The sequence below is a fragment of the Schistocerca serialis genome, chromosome 4 (genome assembly GCF_023864345.2).
Source record: "Schistocerca serialis cubense isolate TAMUIC-IGC-003099 chromosome 4, iqSchSeri2.2, whole genome shotgun sequence".
NCBI classification, from domain to species: domain Eukaryota; kingdom Metazoa; phylum Arthropoda; class Insecta; order Orthoptera; family Acrididae; genus Schistocerca; species Schistocerca serialis.
Window position 1 is genome coordinate 418,327,257 of NC_064641.1, and position 23,690 is coordinate 418,350,946.

General features: G+C 51.9%; 1 non-coding gene across 1 annotated transcript; it reads right to left on the reverse strand.

Moving 5' to 3' along the window:
- Positions 1–20,861: 20,861 nt before the first annotated feature.
- LOC126476451 (5.8S ribosomal RNA) lies at positions 20,862–21,016 on the reverse strand. Its single transcript, XR_007586984.1, has one exon. It is a non-coding gene; the product is annotated as a 5.8S ribosomal RNA (ribosomal RNA).
- Between the last annotated feature and the right edge of the window lie 2,674 nt (positions 21,017–23,690).

A 23,690-nucleotide genomic window follows, 5' to 3' on the forward strand; every position in this document is an offset into this window, starting at 1 on the left:
TGGGGGGTCTAGGGGAGTCGACGATCGAGGTGACGCCAAGGTACTTAAGGGTGGGGGTGAGGGCGATAGGATGGCCATAGATGGTGAGATAGAAATTAAGGAGGTGGAAGGAATGGGTGGTTTTGCCTACAATGCTCGCCTGGGTTTTGGAGAGATTGACCTTGAGCAACCACTGGTTGCACCAAGCGGTGAACCGGTCAAGATGGGATTGGAGAAGGTGTTGGGAGAGCTGCAGGGCGGCGGCAAGGGCAAGGAAGGCGGTGTCATCGGTAAACTGGAGAAGGTGGACAAGGGTGACGGCGGCGGCATGTCTGCCATGTATAAAAGGTACAGAAGGGGGGAGAGGACGGAGCCTTGGGGCACACCGGCGGAGGGAAAAAAGGTGTAGGAATCCGTGTTATGGATGGTGACGTAGGAAGGACGGTGGGAGAGAAAGGAAGGGCGAAGGTTTGGAGCTTGAAGAGGAAACTGGAATGCCATACAGGGTCATAAGCATGTTCGAGAACCAGGGAGAGGAAGATTGCGGAGCAACGGGAATTAAGCTGTTCAGAAAGGAGATGAGTAGGTGAAGGAGAAGATCGTCGGAAGAGAAGGATAGCCGAAAGCCACACTGGGTAACGGGAAGGAGGTGGTCCTGGCGGAGATGCTGGTGAATGCGGCAGGTGAGGATAGATTCCAGGACCTTGCTGAAGACCGAGGTAAGGCTGATGGGACGGTAGGAGGAGACGGCGGACAGAGGTTTTCAAGGTTTAACTCTTTGGAGCACGGTGGTATACATAGTATACCACCTTTTGAAAATTTTCTTGGCTCTTTGCACAGTGGTTTAACTGCACGACCACCACTCTAATATGCTCACCTAGTTCTCTACTTATCAGACAGATGGCACTCACTGCCTATAAGGAATCAGTTCCCGCCAAGAATTGCATAGATTACAACTGTGAAAGCTGCGTGCTGAGTTGTGCATGGTTTTTGCGTGTGAATAGTGGTTTATAACGAATTTCTTGTTGCGCCTGTGTTTTTTCCATATCTTGGACGTCACAGCTACGGTATGAACCCATGTATACATTCATATGCACAATCTTCCGTTATTTATATACAATTTATTTTGGTGGTATATTATTTGTACCACCGTGCATGTAGCAGTATTCTATTGCATTTCGTTTCCTAGTATAAAATTCGAAATCCTCCGCTACAAAGTTTAGTTTTTAATTGTGTTGTGACTTATTTTAGCTCTTTCTCCATTTTGTTTTGCTTACGTATTCTTTACTTGGATTCAGGCTGTTGTTTGAAAATGAAAATGTCAAGAAGAGGCTTACGAGATGAAGAAATCGAACGATTATTGTGTGAAATTCCATCAGACGAGGATTCCACTGTTGACACCACAGATGACGAATCTGATTATGAAGCAAGCATTGTTGCGGAGGCTATTGTGTCGTCTGAAGGCGAAGTTTCAGAGAGCGAGGAAGAAAGTGAGTCCACTCCGCCAAAACGCGCTGCTGACACAGCGCCAACTTGGGGACAACAATTCAATGCTACCTCAGGAATGCAGTTCGACAGTGAATCAGGACCAAGTGCTTTTATTAGGGACATTGATGATCCAGAACCTATCGATATATTCGAAAAAATATTTCCAAAAGAGCTAGTTCAGCTAATCGTTTTCCAAACAAATTTATATGCGACGCAATCTGGCAAGTCTTTCACTCCAACAACTGACAATGAAATACGAACTTTCCTGGGAATCAACATTTTGATGGGTATAAAGCGTATGCCAGCATACAGAGACTACTGGTCTAGTGCCCCAGAACTTCATGATCGTTATATTGCATCTCTGATGGCAGTAAATCGGTTTGGATGGTTACTGAGGAACATTCATCTGAATGATAACACATTGCATCCAGAAAAAGGACACCCAGGTTATGACAAACTGTACAAGCTGCGACCAGTGATCAAGATACTATCTGAATCTTTTTCCAAGTGTTACCAACCCAGCAAACACCTAGCAATTGATGAGTCAATGATCAAATTCAAAGGCCGCAACAGTATGAAACAATACATGAGAGATAAACCCATAAAGCGTGGTTACAAAGTGTGGATGCTGTGTGACAAGACCTCTTACAACTTGAAATTTGATATTTACACCGGAAAAGTAGGTGACACAGTGCAAACAGGCCTTGGGGAGCATGTAGTGCTGAGTTTGTCCTCTGAACTCGTAAATAAAGGCCATTATCTTTATTTCGACAACTATTTCAATAGCTATAACTTGTTGGCTGGTTTACAGCAGAGAAACATATATGCCTGTGGGACAGTTCAACCAACAAGGAAACATTTACCCAAATTAAAAACAGACAAAGAATTAAGCAGAGGTGAATTTGACTGGAGGGTCAGCAACTGTGGCATCCTCTACTTGAAGTGGAAAGATAAGAGAGCTGTTCATCTCCTTTCAAATTTTCACAGTCCTGAAGTTACTACAGTGACTCGCCGTGAAAGAGATGGTTCACGCATAGAGCTACCTTGTCCTCAAGCAGTGATGGATTACAATGCACACATGAACAATGTCGACAAGTTCGACCAACTGAAAAAATCATATGAAATAAGCCGGAGAAGTAAAAAGTGGTGGCACCGAATATTCTTTCACCTGCTTGATGTCAGTATCGTCAACAGCTATATAATTTGGAAGGAACTAGGCGATAGAGAAAAAATGACTGCCAAAGTCTTCAGGATGAGTATCCTGCAAAGCTTAGTAACCCAGAAAACACCATTGAGGCCATCTAGACTTCATGAGAGTCAAGTCCACGTAAAGAAAAACAAGCCATATGTTTCCTCACGCCAGCGTCTCGACAATTCATCCCACCAGCCAGAGCGTACTACCGCCAGACGTTGTGCGAAATGCAGTACAAAAAAGAAGCAAGTGCGCACTTTCTGGATGTGCGCTGAATGCAAAGTGCCTTTGTGCCTTAGCAAAACAAAAAGGTGCTTTCAAGATTTTCACAAAAAGGAATAAGAAACATATTTTATTTGTAAGGTTTGTAATTTGATTTTGTATTGTAAATGACCAATTGCCAGAAATAAAATTATTTTACATTAATTATACTAATTATTACTGCTTAGAGTAGAATTTAAAGGTGAGTTACAAGCACAAACCAAGATATCTCAAAAACTTTAGGTACGGCCCTAAGTGGCATGGTGGTATATTATATATACCACCATCTAAAACCAAAATCAATACAATAAAAAATTTTAATTCATGTTTTCCTTTATTAGCAACCCCACCAGACATAGAAAATGCATGTTTTATTAAAAAATTAATTAAACATAAAATCTGTGCATCAAAGAGTTAAGGAACATCAGGATACGGGAGGTTTACCACAGATCAGGTTAGTAATCGGTAGACAGGACTACAGTGTAGAGCCTGGCCAGGGTGGAGAGGAAAGAAACAGGAACTTCACGAAGGTGGTGGTAGGTGACACGATCGTGAACTGGAACGGTGTTGCGTTTTGTGCTGATTGTAGCAATGAGATCCTGTGTAGTGACAGGGGCATTCAGTTCCGTGAGTGCAATGGTGTCCAAGTACTGGAAACCAGGAGCGAGGGGAGGGACAGAGGTTTAGTTCCGGTAAGGCGACAGAAGGCGGACCAGAACTTGGACGAGTTTATAGGTAGGGTAGCATCTAAACGGGTGCATGTCTGTCGCCAGTCCTGGCGTTTCTTAGCCGCAAGCAAATTTCGAATGTGTCGCTGGAGTTGCCGGTGGCGTCGTAGTGTGTCCGGGTCACGCGTGTGGGGGGAGGCACGGTAGAGACGGCGGGATTCACGGAGGAGGAGGACGGCCTGTGGAGGTAAGGTAGGACGGTGGGGGTGGATGGCGACAGTAGGGACGTGGGCCTCTACGGCCTCAGACAAGGTCTGCTGGAGAAAGGAGGCGGCATGGGTAACATCGTCAGGGTGGTGGTAGGTGAAGGGGTGGCTATCGACCTGGGTGGAGAGGTTATTCTAGTAGGCGTTCCAGTTGGCACAGGAATAGTCATGGACATATTTTGGGGGAGGGTCATTACGAGGTTTGGGGCGTGGGTAACGACCGTCTTAAATGGGGAGGAGGACAGGGAAATCGTCGCTACCAATAGGCTCCAGGACATCCGCCGTTATGCGACCAAGGAGGATAGGGGAGGTAAGGATAACATCGGGAGTAGAGTTGGATTCGGGACAGGTGTGCTGGGGGATGGGGATGAGGTCGTCGTGAAGGGAGGAGAGGAAAAGATGCCACCGCCGTAACTGGGCGGCGGAACGACTATGGATGTTGAGGTCGGCGGCGATCACGTAGGTGGAGAAGGTACGGTCAATGTGGGAGAGGAAGTCGAAGGGAATAGGGACGTTAGAGCGGACATAGATGGTGGCGCAGGTGACGGTAAGGCCGGGGAAGAAGAGGATAAGGATCAGGTGTTCGGTGGGGACGGGAAGGAGAGGTTGGAGCCAAACTGGGATCTGGCGGTGGTGACCAACTGCAACTCTGCCACGCGCAATCGGGAGGGGATTATCGGAGCGGTGAAGGAGGTAGGGCGACGTGTGGACGGTGTGGTGGGGTTGGAGGAAAGTTCAATTGAGGAGGAAGGCATGAACGCGGTGGGTAGCAAGGATGTGCATCAAGAGGTTCTTGTTGGCAGGAAGGGAGCGGATGTTGTTGAAAAGGATATGGTGCAGTCGCGACGGGAGAAGGTGAAATGGGCCTGGTTGTTGGAGTAGGTGGAAAATGGAACGGGCAGCGTGGGAGACGTGTTGGAGGGTGTGACGGCGCTGGAAAGGGTGGACGTTTTCTAGGACAATGGTGAGGAACCTGATGATGTCCTCAGTGGTGGGGGGGGGGGACAAAGGGAATTGCCAGGAGGTGTGGGGGCGTCCAGAGGACGGACAGGGACAGTGAGTTCAGGAGTCGTTGGAGGGGGTCGGGCTTTACACTTTTGGGAGTAGGCGGGATTGGGGAGATTGCAGGTATTGCAGGAGGGAGGGGATTGAAGGTTCGGGCACTGCCGAAGGAAGTGCGCTTGCCTACAATGCGGGCAGCTGGGGGCCTTGTGGCACTCAGCTTTTGGGTGTGTGTTATAGCGCAGACACCTCTGGCAGCGCAGGGATTGAGGAAGGGAATGGGAGGGGTCGACCTTATAGCGCTGGTTGAAGAGGAGGGCACCCTCCTTCAGGAGACGGTCAATGGAAGGGGTGTCCTTGGAAAAAACCCGCATAAGGTGGGTGGGGCCGGCCAAGTTGAAAATGTGGCGGACCGCCCGGACCTCCAGTGGGGGATGCACCTTGAGCTCCGCCAACACCTCCTCCTCCGTGATCGATGGACTGAGCCGATTGATCACTGTGGTGAGGGTCGGCAGGCGACGTGGGGGTTGGGGTTGGTGGGTAGGAGATGGAGAAGGAGCAGGGGTCAGGGAGGCGTTGGGGCCAAAATGGGTGATGGGGAGGCGGGAGAGGATGTCAGTATGGAGGGTGGGGCTGGGGGAGGAGATGAGAACAGAGTCCCGTCTGGGAGTGAGGAGAGAGATGGGGGCACCAGGGAAGTGTTGGCGGAGGAGGAGGGAGAGATTCTGGGCCTCAAGTGAAAAATCGGGACGGGAGACGAGGTATTTGTATAAAGAGGGGGGGACGAGGAGGAGGAGGAGGCGGAGCGAGCAGGGCAAGGTGGGGAGACATCCATGGCATCCTGGGGGGGGGGGAGGAGGATGGGGCGGGGCCTTTTTGGGAGTGGTTGGTTGGTTGTTTTGTGGCATGAAAGGGACCAGACTCCTACGGTTATCAGTCCCTTTTTCCAAAAAAAAAAATTAAACCACCCAAAGAGAATAAAAACCGAACAAGAGAAAAGACAGCAGACAACACAGGACAAGAAATACTCTGACAGAGATCAGACAAAACAAATTAAAACACACAGAGTTTGACGGTGGTTGGCCGACCATAGAGAAAAAAAGAGGAAAAGCCAACCACCAAGAACACATTAAAAACTCAGTTTAAAATCAGAGGCTAAGAGCCAGAATCAACATTAAAAAACATAAACACTCAGATTAAACGATAAAAACCCCCTGCCCAAATAAAATGCAAAACTAAGTCCACCATGGCAAAGTCATGTATAAAAAGTGCAGAGAGCGTGTTAGGCACCGCAAACGCCTGCCTGAGCACAGATAAAAGTGGACAGTCCAACAAAATGTGGACCACTGTCAATGCGGAGCCGCAGCGACAGAGAGGGGGGTTCTCAAGGCGCAATAAGTGGCCGTGGGTCATCCGTGTGTGCCCAATACGCAGTCGGCAGAGGACGACAGACTCCTTGCGAGAGACTCGCAAGGACGAGTGCCACACAGTCGTCGTCTCATTGACAGCACGGAGTTTGTTAGGGGTGGCCAGACCGCGCCATTCAGCGTCGCAAAGCCAGATAACTTTGCGGCTTAAGACTGCCCTCGAATCAGTCTCCAGAAGGCCAATGTCTAGAGTGGGTTCACTGGTGGCCTGTTTGGCCAGGCGGTCAACACGTTCATTCCCCGTGATACCGACATGACTGGGGGTCCACACAAAGACCGCAGAGCGGCTGCAACGGACAAGAGTATGCAGAGACTCATTAATAGCCATCACCAGACGAGAACGAGCGAAACACTGGTCGAGAGCTCGGAAACCGCTCAGGGAATCGCTACAGATAACGAAGGACTCACCTGAGCGGAAGCGGATATACTCTAGGGTACGAAAGATGGCGGCCAGCTCAGCAGTGTAAACGCTGCAGCCATCCAGCAAGGAACGTTGTTCAGAATGGTTCCCTAGAGTTAGCAAATAACCGACACGACCAGCAACCATCGAACCGTCAGTGTATACAACGCCAGAGCCCTGATACCTGGTCAGGATGGAATAAAAGCGGCGGCGGAAGGCCTCTGGAGGGACTGAGTCCTTCAGGCCCTGTGTCAAGTCGAGCCGAAGGCAGGGGCGAGGAACACACCATGGGGGTGTACGCAAAGTGGCCCGGAAAGGAGGTGGAACACTGGAAACCCTAAGCCTGGAGAGAAGCTCTTTGACGCAGACCGCGATCGTACAACCTGACCGGGGCCGACGATCTGGCAGATGGACGACCGACTGCGGGAACAGGAAACGATGTCCGAGCAAGCTAAAAACATGGGCAGCATAAGCGGCCAGCAAACGTTGGCGCCGTAACCGCAGGGGAGGGACACCTGCCTCCACTAATATGCTGTCCACAGGGCTGGTCCAGAAGGCACCAGTGACAAGTCGTATTACGCGGTGTAAGAGTGGGTCCAGCACCCACACCACAGACGGGGATGTTGAGCCATAAGCCAGGCTCCCATAATCCAAACGAGGCTGGATTAATGCCTCGTAGAGCGGTCGGCGCCCCAACTGGTGTGGCTCAAGCATCTCAGAGCATTTAGATGCCGCAAACACGCCTTTTTAAGCTGCCGAATATGAGGGAGCCAAGTCAACTGGGCATCAAAAAGCAAACCGAAAAACCTGTGCGTCTCCACCACAGCAAGAAGTCCGCCGTCAAGATAAAGCCGCGGCTCAGGATGGACCGTTCGTTGCCAGCAGAAATGCATAACGCAGGTCTTGGCAGCCGATAACTGAAAACCATGCGCTACAGCCCAAGACTGCGCCTTGCGGATTGCGCCCTGTAGCTGACGTTCAGCAGCTGCAATGCCAATAGAGCTATAGTAAAGGCAGAAGTCGTCAGCATACAGGGAACAGGAGACAGAATTTCCCACCGCTGCAGCGTGAGTGTTTATTCCAATTAAAAACAGGCAGACACTGAGGACAGATCCCTGTGGTAACACGTTCTCCTGGACTCAGGAGGAGCTATGGGAGGCTGTGACTTGCACGCGGAAGGTATGATGCGACAGAAAATTGAGGACAAAGATCGGCAGAGGGCCCCGAAGACTTCATCCATGAAGCGTACAAACGATGTAATGACGCCATGTCGTATCATACGCCTTCTGCATGTCGAAAAAGACAGCAACCAGGTGCTGACGGCGGGCAAAGGCAGTACGGATGGACGACTCCAGACTCATCAGATTGTCGGTGCCAGAGCGGCCATTACGGAACCCACCCTGAGACGGAGCCGAAAGGCCCCGAGACTCCAGTACCCAACTGAAGCGCCGGCTCACCAGCCGTTCGAGAAGCTTGCAAAGAACGTTGATGAGGCTAATGGGACGGTAGCTGTCCACCTGCAAAGGGCTCTTGCCCGCTTTCAAAACGGGGATGACAATGCTTTCCCGACATTGCGACGGAAACACACCCTCGACCCAGAGACGGTTGTAAAGGCCGAGGAAGCGTCGCTTGCAGCCCACTGAAAGGTGTGTCAGCATCTCACAGTGGATGCGATCTGGCCCAGGAGCGGTATCAGGGCAAGTGGCAAGGGCACTGTGAAATTCCCACTCACTGAATGGAGCATTGTAGGATTCAGAATGGTGGCTGCGAAAAGAAAGGCTCCAACGTTCCATCCGCTTCTTAATGGAGCGGAAGGCCAGTGGGTAATTGGAAGAAGCGGAACTCAGAGCAAAATGCTCCGCCACGCTGTTGGCAATTTCGTCGGAGTCTGTACAAACTGCTCCATTCAGTGAGAGCGCAGGTTCGGTGACAGGGGTCCGATAGCTGTAGGTGCGTCGAATCTTGGCCCAGACCTGCGATGGAGTGACATGCAGGCCAATGGTGGACACATACCGGTCCCAGCACTCCTGCTTGCGTTGGCGGATAAGGAGGCGGGCTCGCGCATGCAACCGTTTGTAGGCGATACGGTGGTCGATGGAGGGATGTCGCTTATGACGCTGGAGCGCACGCGGCGATCTTTAATCGCTGCAGCGATCTTAGGCGACCACCAAGGCACAGTCCACCGCCGAGGGAACCCAGAAGAACGGGGAATGGCAGATTCGGCGGCAGTAACGATGCCGGTGGTGACCGATTGAACCACCGCATCAATGTCATCATTAGAGAGAGGCTCAATAGCGGCAGTGGAGGAGAACAAGTCTCAGTCAGCCATATTCATAGCACATCTGCTAGGGCGCCCAGAACAGTGTCGCCATGGCAGTGACGGAAAGATCTGAAAGTAGTCACTACCACACAGGTCGTCATGCACCCTCCATTGGGCAGATGGTAAGAGGCTAGGGCTGCAAATTGGAAGGTCGATGGCAGAGTACGTGCCATGCGCCATGCTGAAGTGTGTGAAGGAACCATCATTTAAAAGCGAAAGATCGAGCTGTGCCAACAAATGCTCAATGGTGGTGCCTCGACCTGTCGCCACCGACCCACCCCACAGAGGGTTATGGGCGTTGAAGTCGCCCAGTAACAAGAAAGGTGGCGGCAATTGGGCTATAAGCGCAGCCAGGGCATGCTGCGCAACATCACCATCTGGTGGAAGGTAAAGACTGCAGACGGTAAAAGGCTGTGGCGTCCACACCTGAACAGCGACAGCCTCTAAATGTGTTTGTAGAGGGACAGATTCGCTATGAAGAGAGTTAAGGACATATATGCAGACGCCACCAGACACCCTTTCATAAGCTGCCCGTTTCTTATAATAACCCCAATAGCCACGGAGGGCGGGGGTTCGCATTGCTGGAAACCAAGTTTCCTGAAGAGCAATGCAGAAGAAAGGGTGAAGGCTGATAAGATGTCGGAGCTCAGCTAGATGGTGGAAGAAACCGCTGCAGTTCCACTGGAGGATGTTATTGTCCATGTCTGAGAAAGGCGTGACGGGACTTGGAAGGCAGATTACGCCGCTGGGTCACCTGCTGCCCCTGATTGAGCAGCTGTGCTAGTGCTATCCATGGTGTCTGAGGGACTGGCGAGATCGAGGTCCTCAGCGGATGCCAGAATCTCCACCTCGTCCTCGGACGCAGAGCTGGAAGGTTGCGGTGGGGTGGCTGCCACCGTGAGTTCCTTGGGCTTAGAGCTCTTCTTCTTGGATTTCTCACGCTGCTCCTTGGGTTTAACTGGCTGGGAGGGCTTCACCGAATCAGTCTCCGGGACCGAGGAGGATCGTGTAGCCCTATGACCAGCTGATTGTGGGCACTTACGCCACTGTCGGTCATTAGTCTTCCCGCTGGTGGAAACCTGGGAAGGGAGGGATCCAAGGGATCCCTTGCGAGCGTGAGAAGCCGAAGAAGTTGGACACTTCTCCGGCTTAGAAGCGGGGACGGACGTCCCCGACGGGTGGGGTAGTGTTGCTCCTGAGGCAGGTGGCGCAGGAGTAAGCCGTTGGGTGCAGCCCCCCACTGGCAAGGGGGCAGGAGGAGTTGTACTACTCGCCGATCTGGCCACAAGTCGCGAAACTGATGGGACTAGCACAGGTGTTGTAGCAGCGGCGTAGGAAGATGTCATTCTCACATGATATAATCGGTCATATTTCCTTTTGGCCTCAGTATAGTTCAGTCGGTCCAGGGTCTTATATTCCATGATTTTGCGCTCTTTCTGGAAGATTCTGCAGTCTGGCGAGCAAGGTGAGTGGTGCTCCCCGCAGTTGACACAGATGGGAGGTGGGGCACATGGAGTATCGGGATGAGATGGGTGTCCACAATCTCGACATGTGAGGCTGGAAGTGCAGCGGGAAGACATATGGCCGAACTTCCAGCACTTGAAGCACCGCGTCAGGGGAGGTATATAGGGCTTGACGTCACAATGGTAGACCATCACCTTGACCTTTTCCGGTAACGTATCACCCTCGAAGGCCAAGATGAAGGCACCGGTAGCAATCTGATTTTTCTTCGGACCACGATGAACGCGCCGAACGAAATGTACACTTCGGCGCTCTAAATTGGCGCGCAGCTCGTCATCAGACTGCAAAAGAAGGTCCCTAGGGTAAATAACTCCCTGGACCATATTTAAACTCTTATGGAGTGTGATCGTAACAGCAACATCCCCCAAGTTATCACAAGCAAGTAACCATTGTGACTGGGCAGAGGATGCCGTTTGTATCAGGACCGATCCAGAACGCATTTTGGACAAGCCCTCGACCTCCACAAACTTGTCCTCTAAATGCTCGACGAAAAACTGAGGCTTTGTGGAGAGAAAAGACTCCCCATCAGCTCTCGTACAAACTAAGAATTGGGGCGAATAACTGCTACTGCCATCCTGAGGCTTACGTTCCTACCACAGTGTGGCCAGGGAGAGGAACGTTTTCGTATCGTACTTCTGAGCGTTTAATTGAGCCCAAGAACGCTTAGAGATGCTGGCGGATGGCCACCAGCGAGATACGTACCACGCTTCATTGTGGGTCATCCGCCCTGATGCCACCTACTCCGACCAAGGGCCCTCCCCACGGGCGCCACCCAGCCACAGCAAAGGTCACCTGGCAGGATGGCCATTGCCAGGAGTCCCGATGCCCCAGGGAGATGGGCACCTACTCCTTGGCATACGTGGGGAGTTAACGGCCAGGCATCAGTAGAGCGACCCCTGTGTTGTCAGGGGGCTACAACCAACAGGGTACATGGCAGCCCCACCACAACGGACTGGCTACCACACTGGATCCTAGGTGCAAAAATGTCCAAGGTCGTCGTCGCAGCTAAGAGCAACACTGCACGGTGCAGCATGGTAATCGCACCTAAGGACGTATCCACGCCCAAGAGATGAAAAACGAGCGGGGCATCATTGCAACGACGAGAAAGCCAGCAACAGGTCTCAATGCACGACTGATACAGTGCACCATGTAAGGCGCCCTTCCCCAATTCGCTCGTTCTTCGGAATAATTTCGAAAGATGGAGGTGAAACCCGAGAGGGGACTATCACATAAGGCCGAAACGTTTCAGACTCCTTTAGTCGCCTCTTGCGACAGGCAGGAAAGCCACGGGCCTATTCTTACCCCCGAACCCGCAGGGGGGTTTTGGGAGCGGAGGAGGGGGAGGTGCCACTAGGGCGTTTAACAGCAGCAGAAGGGTGGGTGGTGATATGAGCTATAGAGAGGTGGCGGGAAGGGGCAGGTCCTGGCGTGGACACAGCAGTCGGCGCCGGAGATGGTGACAGTGAATGCGATGGCGACGGCGATGGTGGTGGCGGTGATGGCGAAGGCGATGGGGAGAGTTGGGCATGGGCAGTGGCCCGACGGGACACCACCCTAGCTGGAGCTGCAGTGACAGGCTGGGGGAGTGGGGGGAAAGGATCAGAGGGAGAGGAGCAGGAGGAAGAAGCTGGAGAGGGGGCGACAAATAGCGAGGGCGAAGGGAGAGTTAGAAGAGGAGGGATGGAAAGACGGGGGTGTGACAGGGCACATCATGTAATGCTTGTGGTGGTGGTGGAGGGGGAAGTATAAACTATGGCTGTGGTGGTAGTGGTGGTAGGGTTGGTGGGGGCTGACATGACGACAGGGATAAACAAAAGGAAAGGAAAAGGAAAAAAACTGGGGACAGACGAAGACGAAGACGGAGACAGAGACGAATGAAGACGAAGACCAGAATCCCACGCTGCTGGCGTGGCGCTGACGACAGCTGGCAGGAATGCCGCAGCTGCTGCTGCTGCTGCTGCTGCTGCTGCTGCTGGAGGGCTGGCTGGCTGGCTGGCTGGGTGGGTGGGTGGGTGGGTGGCTGGCTGTGTGGCTGGCTGGCTGGCTGGCTGGCTGGACTGCCGCTGCTGCTGCTGGAGGGCTGGAGGGCTGGAGGGCTGAAGGACTGGAGGGCTGGCTATCTGGCTGGCTGGCTGGACCACTGCTGAGGGCTGGCTGGCTGCTTCTGGCTGGACCGCTGCTGCTGGCCGGGACCGCTGCTGCTGCTGCTGCTGCTGCTGCTGCTCGGCTGGACCGCCGCTGCTCGGCTGGCTGGCACCTGAAAACCTAGCGCTTCGATTAGTGCTGGAATGGCACAATCGAAGGGCGGTATCCTTTCGGAGTACCGCCGGACATGCTGGATGTTGTTCCATGCTGGTGCTTAACTGTTGTGACTCTGTCTGTTACGGACAGAGAGTACTGTGTTATAGAGTGCCTGGGTGATGTGGGGTTCATATTGTGTGCATCGACTTTGAGCATGTATAGGGACAATATTTTCTTACCAAATTAATGAAACATACATAACCCACTTTCTGACACTTTTGAGTGGGTGTATTAAGACTAACTAACTCTGCTATTAGTACTACAGAACTGGTTTATTAATTCATGCACACTATCTATGTGAATGTAGTTTACTCACATTCTCATAGATGGCTTTGTTGTTCGTATGGGCGACATATTCGACGTCGTTGTGTCAGAATCCGATAGATAGCAGTATGGTGTCGCCACGAAATAGGCAAGTGAGTGGCGTGGGTATTTGACAGAAGGCGGTATCGTCTGTTGTTGGGATGTTTATTGTGGACATTGATGCCGTGACTACGAGAGGGCGTGCGCCAATGCCCTGTGTATGTAACATACGTCTGTGTTGTGTGACTATTATGCCTTTATCTCTATGTGACATGTACTTATTGATGTTATTTATTTGGTTTATTTATTTATTTCGATATTTATTTATGTATCGTTTAGTTATTTTGTTATTTCGTGCATGTGCATAGAAATGTGCCGATAGTACAGCGTTTCCCTTCTATTATGTGTGTTGTGTAGCTCTACACACTGTCCTCACTTAGCCCTCTGCAGCCGACGCTCCCCTAGGGATTTATCACCACCCACACTAACCGCCCTGTGGACTTGCCAACGACACACCCTATCACATGTCTATTTTCTTACAAAACATCATGCGTTATTATATTTTATTTCACATTCATAGTTCAAAGGTATTGTAGTTCACCGAACTGCAGTGTACACTATGGTACCTCACGCCGGTACCATTGCCTGCTGGGCACCACGACCACCACACGACACACACCCGACACCACTGCCCCCACGTAACGCTCTGACCAGTGGGCCGACACCGCACGTCTGGCACCCGACCCCCCACACCACGAGCCCACCCCAGCCCCCCTCCACCCCTAGCAGCCAAAGCGATACGCTGTAGCGCGGCAGAACACAGCACACCCGGCCGCCGCCGCGTGCCCCGCCACTCGCGCACGCATGGCGGTGGCACCCATCGTAGCGGCAATGGTCCCCCAAACCGATACGCCTAAGCCCGCTGCACCCAATGCAGCGCCCTGGGTGCGGTGCGACCGCCCAAACCAATACGCCCAGAGATACAAAACACAAAATAGAAGCAAGGGGGCACACGTGCCCCTGGCGCCCAGTGGCACGCGGCCGCCGCGGGGGTGTCGTCTCGCGACAAGTCGAATCCCCCAAGCTAGGGCTGAGTCTCAACAGATCGCAGCGTGGCGACTGCTCTACCGAGAACAACACCCCGCCCGGTACCTAAGTCGTCTACAGACGATTCCGAGTCCCGACATCGAAATATAGACACCCATGGTCGACCGGTAGAGGCAGGGCAGCGCCGGTAACAGATCCCAGACAGCGCCGCCCGAGTGCCCCGTCCGGCAAACAAATTGGGCCCGTACGGCGCGGCGCCACGTGGGTCGACGGCGCCTAGTAAAGTTACGTATTTTGTAGCCTTTCGACCCTCAGGACTCCTTAGCGATATCGTTGCCACAATGGCTAGACAGGATTCGGCCTTAGAGGCGTTCAGGCTTAATCCCATGGATGGTAGCTTAATCCCATGGATGGTAGCTGGCTGAGTGCGTGAACCGAATGTCTGAACCTGCGGTTCCTCTCGTACTGAGCAGGATTACTATCGCAACGACACAGTCATCAGTAGGGTAAAACTAACCTGTCTCACGACGGTCTAAACCCAGCTCACGTTCTCTATTAGTGGTTGAACAATCCAACGCTTGGCGAATTCTGCTTCGCAATGATAGGAAGAGCCGACAGCGAAGGATCAAAAAGCGACGTCGCTATGAACGCTTGGCCGCCACAAGCCAGTTATACCTTTGGTAACATTTCTGACACCTCTTGCTGGAAACTCTCCAAGCCAAAAGGATCGATAGGCCGTGCTTTCACAGTCCCTATGCATACTGAACATCGGGATCAAACCAGCTTTTGCCCTTTTGCTCTACACGAGGTTTCTGTCCTCGCTGAGCTGGCCTTAGGACACCTGCGTTATTCTTTGACAGATGTACCGCCCCAGTCAAACTCCCCGCCTGACAGTGTCCTGGAATTGGATCACATGAGATAGTAAACTGCGCCTCACACGCGGACGCGCTAACGCACACGGGACGCACGGCACATGGAGGCTTTTACCCACATGCACCGCATGCTGTGGCGCACAGACACAGAGCTGCGGCGCGAACGTAACCCTAAAACGCTTGGCTCGAGAACACCGTGACGCCGGGTTGTTATACTTCGACGCACGCGCTCCGCCTAACCGAGTAAGTAAAGAAACAATGAAAGTAGTGGTATTTCACCGGCGATGTTGCCATCTCCCACTTATGTTACACCTCTCATGTCACCTCACAGTGCCAGACTAGAGTCAAGCTCAACAGGGTTTTCTTTCCCCACTAATTTTACCAAGCCCATTCCCTTGGCCGTGGTTTCGCTAGATAGTAGATAGAGACAGCTTTTTTTCTTTTTTTTACAGCTTTATTATAACATACTAAACCCACTAGTTAGGTGACAAAAATGGGTACTACTTCTAAAGAATAGCTACTTTTACAAACAGTGATTTCTACTTTACTAGTACAATACAGTGTGATACTATTTACAACATTCGGCCTCTTTGCCGCTCCAGGTAACCAGGAGCGTTGCCCGCCCCTAGCAACGAGGAGGCAGGCTGATTACTATCGCGAAACCACTGCCGAGTTGTGTTTTTTTTTATTTTATCATCCCTCCACCATCCTTGATGAAAACGCTATTTACATATACATTGCTACATCTACGAAAAAAAATTTTTATTAAAATGATAACGTGCGCATCTGCACAAACTACTAACTTCCTACAATGTACTACTAACTTCTACCACATATAATTAAGGTGTTTATAAAATTGAAAGCATCATGTTATGTTCAATTTCATACAATTATGATACTTGAAAAAGAGTGTTTGATAAGTTGTCTAATATACATATACATACAGTTGTCTAGCTGTGTTTATCGTCTTTATAGGAAAGTGGCTAGGAGGATATGAAGGCAACACAGCCTGGGAAACACCCTTAGGCATCCCTCCTCTCTATGTCTCCATAGAGTGGGGAGCCTACCTACTTCTTCCGTCTTGCCCTCAATACCATCCCCATTCATTGTAGTTTCCCCTGGAGTGGGTGGACAGCCAAGTCTCACCAACGGACTTCCGGATGCCGGGACCGAGACCGCCATTCCACCCTCCATGGGCCTTTAATTATTGGTCTTCTAAAGTCCTGATGCACAGTACTCCTCAGCCCGGCTGATGAGTAAGGCTTTTGTTTATTAACATAGTGTTTATTCAAAAATTATTCTCGCAAATTATCGACCAGATCTTGCAATGCTTTATATAAGTCAGGGTTTGTTAGTATTTCTACTAGTTGTTTCTCTCTCAATTCCTCTCTCGTTGCTGAGGCAACTGGATCAAAGACTGGGCACTCGAAGGCAACGTGCTCGGGCGTCCCCTCTGGGGCTGCACAGACACACTCAGCTACCTATCCTGTGAAAGTACGTCTGATAGGGGCCGTGTCCTGATAGAAAGTGTACCATTCCTTTAGTTACTTCATGTGCCGTAACTTTAATCTTTCCCGTACACTGGGAAGGAGCTTGAAGGCCCGCCTACCAGAGTCAGAGTATTCCCACTGCTCCTGCCATAATTGCATTGTTCTTTGTTTGATTTCTTTTATGTTGTATAGGTAAGTTCCCATTATTCTTCTTACTCTCTCATAATCCCTTTTATTTAACCAATAAGTTGCTGTGTGTTGTCTGACTTTCAGGTCAAGGGGACAAAGCCCCATGATCACACAAAGAGCATCTATAGGAGTGGTGCCGAATGCACCAACACACCGTAGGATGACATTCCTTTGTATGTGCTTTATTTGCATTTCTGACCTAACTTGAATGAGTCTGTGGGCCCAGGCACTGGAGCCATACCCCACAACAGGCACAAGAATGCAGTTGTTATACATTTGTGTTGCTGCCGGTGGGAGATGAAATCGTCGTTGTGCAATGCTTATCTGCTTGTTGAATAGTGTGATTGCTTAGGATGATACATATGCAATGTGTGGAGCATAGCTCCAGGTTTCATCGATGACGACGCCCAAGTATCTAGCAGATCTTATTCTTACTACCATACGGTTTTCTAGTCTTATAACTGGATCTCGTGTCAATATTCCCTTCATTAGCATGTAGTTTGACTTTTGTGGTTTCTGTTGTTCTTTTCTCAGTCTCTCATTTTCCTCTTTTATTTCTGCGTATTGCCCTTCTAGCCTTGCATGGGCCAGAGCCCAGGTGGCTATGTTCTCTTTGATTGCCCTGATCTGCTCTGCATTGATCTTTCCATGTTTGATGCATCGCTCAAAGAGCCGTAGGAAGTATGCATGTCGCTCAGCGACACTCATCTCATCAAATTCGCCAATAGGAGCATCATGCTCCACATGCACATAATCACTGTCTGTGTTCCCCACATTGATTCCAGAAGAGTGACAAAAATGCGGAGGCCCGTCTCTTTCCTTGTGAGCTGCTGGGTTTAACGCGCCATTTCTAGCACACTAGTCCCCTTCCACGACCACATCATTGCAGATTTCACCCGTCCCTCCCCGGCAAATGCCCACTGCATTCCGGAGAGGCGGATTCACCTCTCGGCCTTCATCCCCTACTAGGCCGAGTTTCCACCATACTGCCAGGGAGCCAGTGCTACCCAGGTGCTGGGTCGGTCCCCCAGACGTTCAGGAGTCTGGCCCCATCTAACCTAGCCAGGGACATGTCACCACGCCATGGCTTGGTGGAATGTGTCCGGGACATCCTGTTCACGGCGATGAGCCTTTGCCGGCTCAGGCCGCGATCCCTCCCCAGCAGATGCGGCCATGGAAAACAGGTCACCGGTGTTGTTGTGCCCTGCGCAGGGACAGGTGTTGTGTCCCTTCTGACGCAGCTTCCCCTGTGACATGCACCCTTTGCTTTCGCTTTGGGTTGGTGGAAGTTTAACGTCGTACAGGAAGTGAGGAACTGCTGCAGCCAGATCGCAGGGTTCCGAGACTGTCGTTAGACTTACCCTCATACCCTCGTCCAGCCACCGCGCTCAACTCAGGACAGACCGATGCTGTGTCTCTCGTAACGCAGCTCCCCCTGCGCCATGCACCCTTGGCATCCGCTTGGGTTGGAGGCATTTAACGTCCTGCTGGGACGGGAGTTTTACGTTCTGCCTTCATACAACGACAACCCACACCTATCGACGCAGCACGGAAGATTTAAAGGAGTTAGTCTGGGTCTTATATGTGAAGTTTGACATCAAAGAGAGGGTGTTGCACTCAACCTGAGTTACGTTCCCCGGAGGGTCTCGACACGTACCGGGGCATCATGACCAACCACGTCTCACCCACTGCTTTTGATAATTCATGGTGGGCCACTGCGGACCAGTGAAGGATGCACCAAGTTAAAGGCTAGCCTTTTAACATCATGCATAGACGACCCATTCCGTGTTAGCTTCACCGCATCCAAGGGGGTCACTGAGCTATGTGGCCATGACAAGGCCACGGGATTCGACATTACGGTACCTGCCCCACTCAGGTTCCTCTGATCCCTGATGCGATCGACGATTTCAGGGAAACAGAGGGTCTCCTGGCGGTTTTAAGCTAATTTCGGATGGCAACACACCTTCGCCATGTGGCGCCACGCAGACCGACTTCCCATAGGGTCAGATATAGGATTGGACAGCGGGAATCTCGTTAATCCATTCATGCGCGGCACTAATTATATGACGAGGCGTTTGGCTATTTTAGACGCCTTTGTTCACGGCAGTAAACATACATAAAGATATATATACCCACAGAATGGGTTTACAAATGACATATACAATAAAAACATTAGACGAACAGGAAGAGACGTGAAGAAAAGAGTCATATTTACTCCTGCCGTTTACCTGCGCTTGCTTGAATTTCTTCAGGTAGATATTCAGAGCACTAGGCAGAAATCACATTGCGTCAACACGTGCCCGAACCATCGCAATGCTTTGTTTTAATTAGACAGTCGGATTCCCCCAGTCTGTGCCAGTTCTGAGTTGATCGTTGAATGGCGGCCGAAGAGAATCCATGCACCCTTGCCTCGCAGCAAGGAAGATCCGTGGGAGGCCTAGGCACAGGACTGAGCTCGGATGTTGTATGCAGGTTGAAGCACCGGGCGCGAACACCGCGCAGGTGCGCGCATCCTGCACCGCCGGTCAGCACGAGGCCGAGCAACAGCGAGAGCAGACCACGCCCGCGCTAAACACCCGCACTTACCGGCACCCCTGCGGCACTCACCTCGCCCAGGCCCAGCACGTTGGCGCTGACCCACTTCCCCACCAAGCCCGACACGCCCCAATCCTCAGAGGCAATCCTTATCCTGAAGTTAAGGATCCAATTTGCCGACTTCCCTTACCTACATTATTCTATCGACCAGAGGCTCTTCACCTTGGAGACCTGCTGCGGATATGGGGTTCGTCCTGGCCAGGCATAGTTCACCATCTTTCGGGTCCCAACGTGTATGCTCTAGGTGCGCCTCACCTCGAAATGAGGACGAGACGTTCTGGGAGTGCGAAGACCACTGCCCCGTGAAAGGCGGGGAAGCCCCATCCTCCCTCGGCCCGCGCAAGGCGAGACCTTCAATTTCATTACGCCTTTAGGTTTCGTACAGCCAAATGACTCGCGCACATGTTAGACTCCTTGGTCCTTGTTTCAAGATGGTCGTGAAATTGTCCAAAGCTGAAGCGCCACTGACGGGAGCGATTATTACGCCCGAGTGCATTCCAAGCCAACAACGGTACGGGTCCAGAGCTGGGCCAGGTAGGTCCGTCATCCGGGAAGAACCACGTGCGCTTGCCGGGAGCCCTGGTGCCCTAAGGGGCGAATCGACTCCTGCAGATATACAGCCGAGCAGCCACCCAGGACACCGAGGCTCAACCCAACAGACGCGAACCGAGGCCTGCGGAAGGACTGGCAGCGCACCCGGCCCGTAGGCCGGCACCCAGCGGGTCGTGACGTCCTACTACGGGAGAAATGTGGCCCACCGCACACCGGAACGGTTCCACCCTGTGGCGAGTGGAAAGGCAACCGCACTCGACCCGGCCGCAGATTACTCCGCACGGGTGGCCGGTCCCATCTACCGAGGGCAGGGACCAGTGGCCGGATGGGCGTGAATCTCACCTGTTCGACCATTCAGACTTCTCACGTTTACCCCAGAACGGTTTCACGTACTTATGAACTCTCTCTTCAAAGTTCTTTCCAACTTTGCCTCACAGTACTTGTTCACTATCGGTCTCGCGGTCATATTTAGTCTCAGATGGAGTTTACCACCCACTTGGAGCTGCACTTTCAAGCAACCCGACTCGAAGGTGAGGTGCCGCCGACGCTCGCACTGGCCGCTACGGGCCTGGCACCCTCTACGGGCCATGGCCTCATTCAAGTTTGACTTGGGCTCGGCACAAGGCGTCGGGGGTAATGGACCCTCCCAAACACCACATCCCACGACAGGCGGCAGTCTCCGGATTTCGGTGCTTCTTCCCTGTTCGCTCACCGCTAATGGTGGAAATCTTGTTAGTTTCTTTTCCTCCACTTAGTAATAAGCTTAAATTCAGCGGGTTGTCTCGCCTGCTCTGAGGTCGTTGTACGAGGTGTCGCAGGCCGCACCGCCAGCTGGCTGTGGACGCTACCGAGACAGTACCAGTATGCGAACCGCCAGGCGACGGGCGCGCATCGCACGTTCAAGGAGACGCGGGAGGCCCCACAGGCGGCCACTCCACTTCCAGGTCTCCAAAGCGGGGCAAACGTCGCGCGCTTAAGTATACGTAGCCTACCCTCAGCCAGACGTGGCCCGGGAACGGAATCCAGGGACCGCAATGTGCGTTCGAAACGTCGATGTTCATGTGTCCTGCAGTTCACATATCGTCGCGCACTTTGCTGCGTTCTTCATCGACCGACGAGCCGAGTGATCCACCGTCCTGGGTGATTTTTTTGTTTTCAGCGCCTCTTCCAAAACAGTTGCGTAGGCGGGACTGAGGGGCTTGATGGCCCCTCTTCCAGTGTTTTGTCCAATGGCGTCATATCCGATGGGCGTCGTACGGCTAAACACCAGAGCTGACAGGCACTCACGTGAAAGTCATTCAAAACCGGCGCTAGACGGTAAGCGCCACTCCAGAGGTTCAGCGCTCGTACCACACAACATTTCCGTTAGTTTTGAGAAGCACGCGTGGTTTCGCACTCGCCGCACGGCTACAGCGAGCCGTGCAGGTAGCGTGTTGCGCGACACGACACGCACATCGAAAGACATGCCGTCTAGTTGGTAATAATCCTTCCACAGTTTCACCTACGGAAACCTTGTTATGACTTGTACTTCCTCTAAATGATCAAGTTTGGTCATCTTTCCGGTAGCATCGGCAACGACAGAGTCGATGCTGCATACCAGTCCGAAGACCTCATTAAATCATTCAATCGGTAGTATCGGCGGGCGGTGTGTACAAAGGGCAGGGACGTAATCAACGCGAGCTTATGACTCGCGCTTACTGGGAATTCCTCGTTCATGTGGAACAATTGCAAGCCCCAATCCCTAGCAAGAAGGAGGTTCAGCGGGTTACCCCGACCTTTCGGCCTAGGAAGACACGCTGATTCCTTCACTGTAGTGTGTGCGGCCCAGGACATCTAAGGGCATCACAGACCTGTTATTGCTCAATCTCGTGTGGCTAGAAGCCGCCTGTCCCTCTAAGAAGAAAAGTAATCGCTGACAGCACGAAGAATGTCACACGACTAGTTAGCAGGTTAGAGTCTCGTTCGTTATCGGAATTAACCAGACAAATCGCTCCTCCACTAAGGACGTCCATGCACCACCACCCACCGAATCAAGAAAGAGCTATCAATCTGTTAATCCTTCTGGTGCCCAGGTCTGATGTGGTTTCCCGTGTTGAGTCAAATTAAGCTGCAGGCTCGACTCCTGGTGGTGCCCTTCCGTCAATTCCTTTAAGTTTCAGCTTTGCAAACATTCTTCCCCTGGACCCAAAAGGTGTGGTTTCCTGGAGGCTGCCCGCCGAGTCATCGGAGGAACTGCGGCGGATTGCTGGCTGGCATCGTTTATGGTTAGAACTAGGACGGTATCTCATCGCCTTCGAACCTCTAACTTTCGTTCTTGATTAATGAAAACTACTTGGCTAATGCTTTCGCTTCTATTCGTCTTGTGACGATCCAAGAATTTCACCTCTACAGTCCCAATACGAATGCCCGCGCCTTTTCCTATTAATCATTACCTCGGGTTCCGAAAACCAACTAAACAGAACCGAGGTCCTAAACCATTATTCCATGCACACAGTATTCAGGCAGGCTCGACTGCTTTAAGCACTTTAATTTGTTCTAAGTAAACGTGCCAGCCCCCGAGACACTCAATAATGAGCACTTTAGTAGGATTTCAACAGGGTCCGCGTCGGGACGCACGAGCACGCACGAGGCGGTCCCAAGCCTTCGGCCCACCCCACTGGCAGGACGACCCACAATACAGGCCAGTTAAACACCGACGGGCAGTGAAAAAACAGCGTGGGACAAAAATCCAACTACGAGCTTTTCAACAGCAATAACTTCAATATACACTATTGGAGTTGAAATTAACACCGCTGCTGGCACCAGACTTGCTCTCTAATAGATACCCGTTAAAGGATTTAAAGTGTACTCATCCCGATTACGGGGACTCGGATGAGTCCAGTATCGTTATTTTTCGTCACTACCTGCCCATGCCAGGAGTGGGTAATTTGCGCACCTGCTGCCTTCCTTGAATGTGGTAGCTGTTTCTCAGGCTCCCTCTCTGCAATCGAACCCTGATTGCCCGTTACAACCATGTTAGGTGAAGAACCTGCCTTCGACAGTTGATAAGACAGACATTTGAAATATGCATCGCTGGTACGAGGACTGTGCAATCAGCCCAAAGTTATTCAGAGTCACCAAGGCAAAGGGATCCGATAATCCGACCGATTGGTTTCGATCTAATAAAATCGTCCATCTCTGGTGGGGACTCTGTTTGCATGTATTAGCTCTAGAATTACCATTCTTATACAAGTAACGTGGGTACGATCTAAGGAATCATAACCGATTTAATGCGTCATTCACGGTTTCACCTTAATGCAGCCTGTACTGAGACATGCATGGCTTAATCTTTGAGATAAGCGTATGACTACTGACAATCAACCAGGGAGCTGCGTCAACTAGAGCTGAGCAGACGGCCACCCGGGGGTGTGTCACAGGGGCCCGTGTAAACATGCAAGCGTCCGCTCAATTATTCTGCAAACAGGAGGAGGCAGAGCTCCCCTGCACGATACACCTCGAAAACCTCTAAGGTCCCGGGCGGAGTTAGGCGAGCAGACGCTCTCAGTGCGACCAGCCATGCTCCCAACTGAGCTTGCCACTGCCGACAGACGCCTGTGAGCGTGCTGTCGTGATGTCACCGGCGGGAGACAACACGCGGCCACCTACGGTCACCAGCAGCTCCAACGCCAGCGCCACAGAAGGGCAGAGCCCCACTCTGGTGCCGAAGCGAACTCTCCCAGCACACCGCACATGCCAACACGTCCACACAGCTGCGATACAAACCACCAGCGAGAACAGCCGGGGCGACTGAGCAGCAGACGGCACCGTGGCGTCAAGT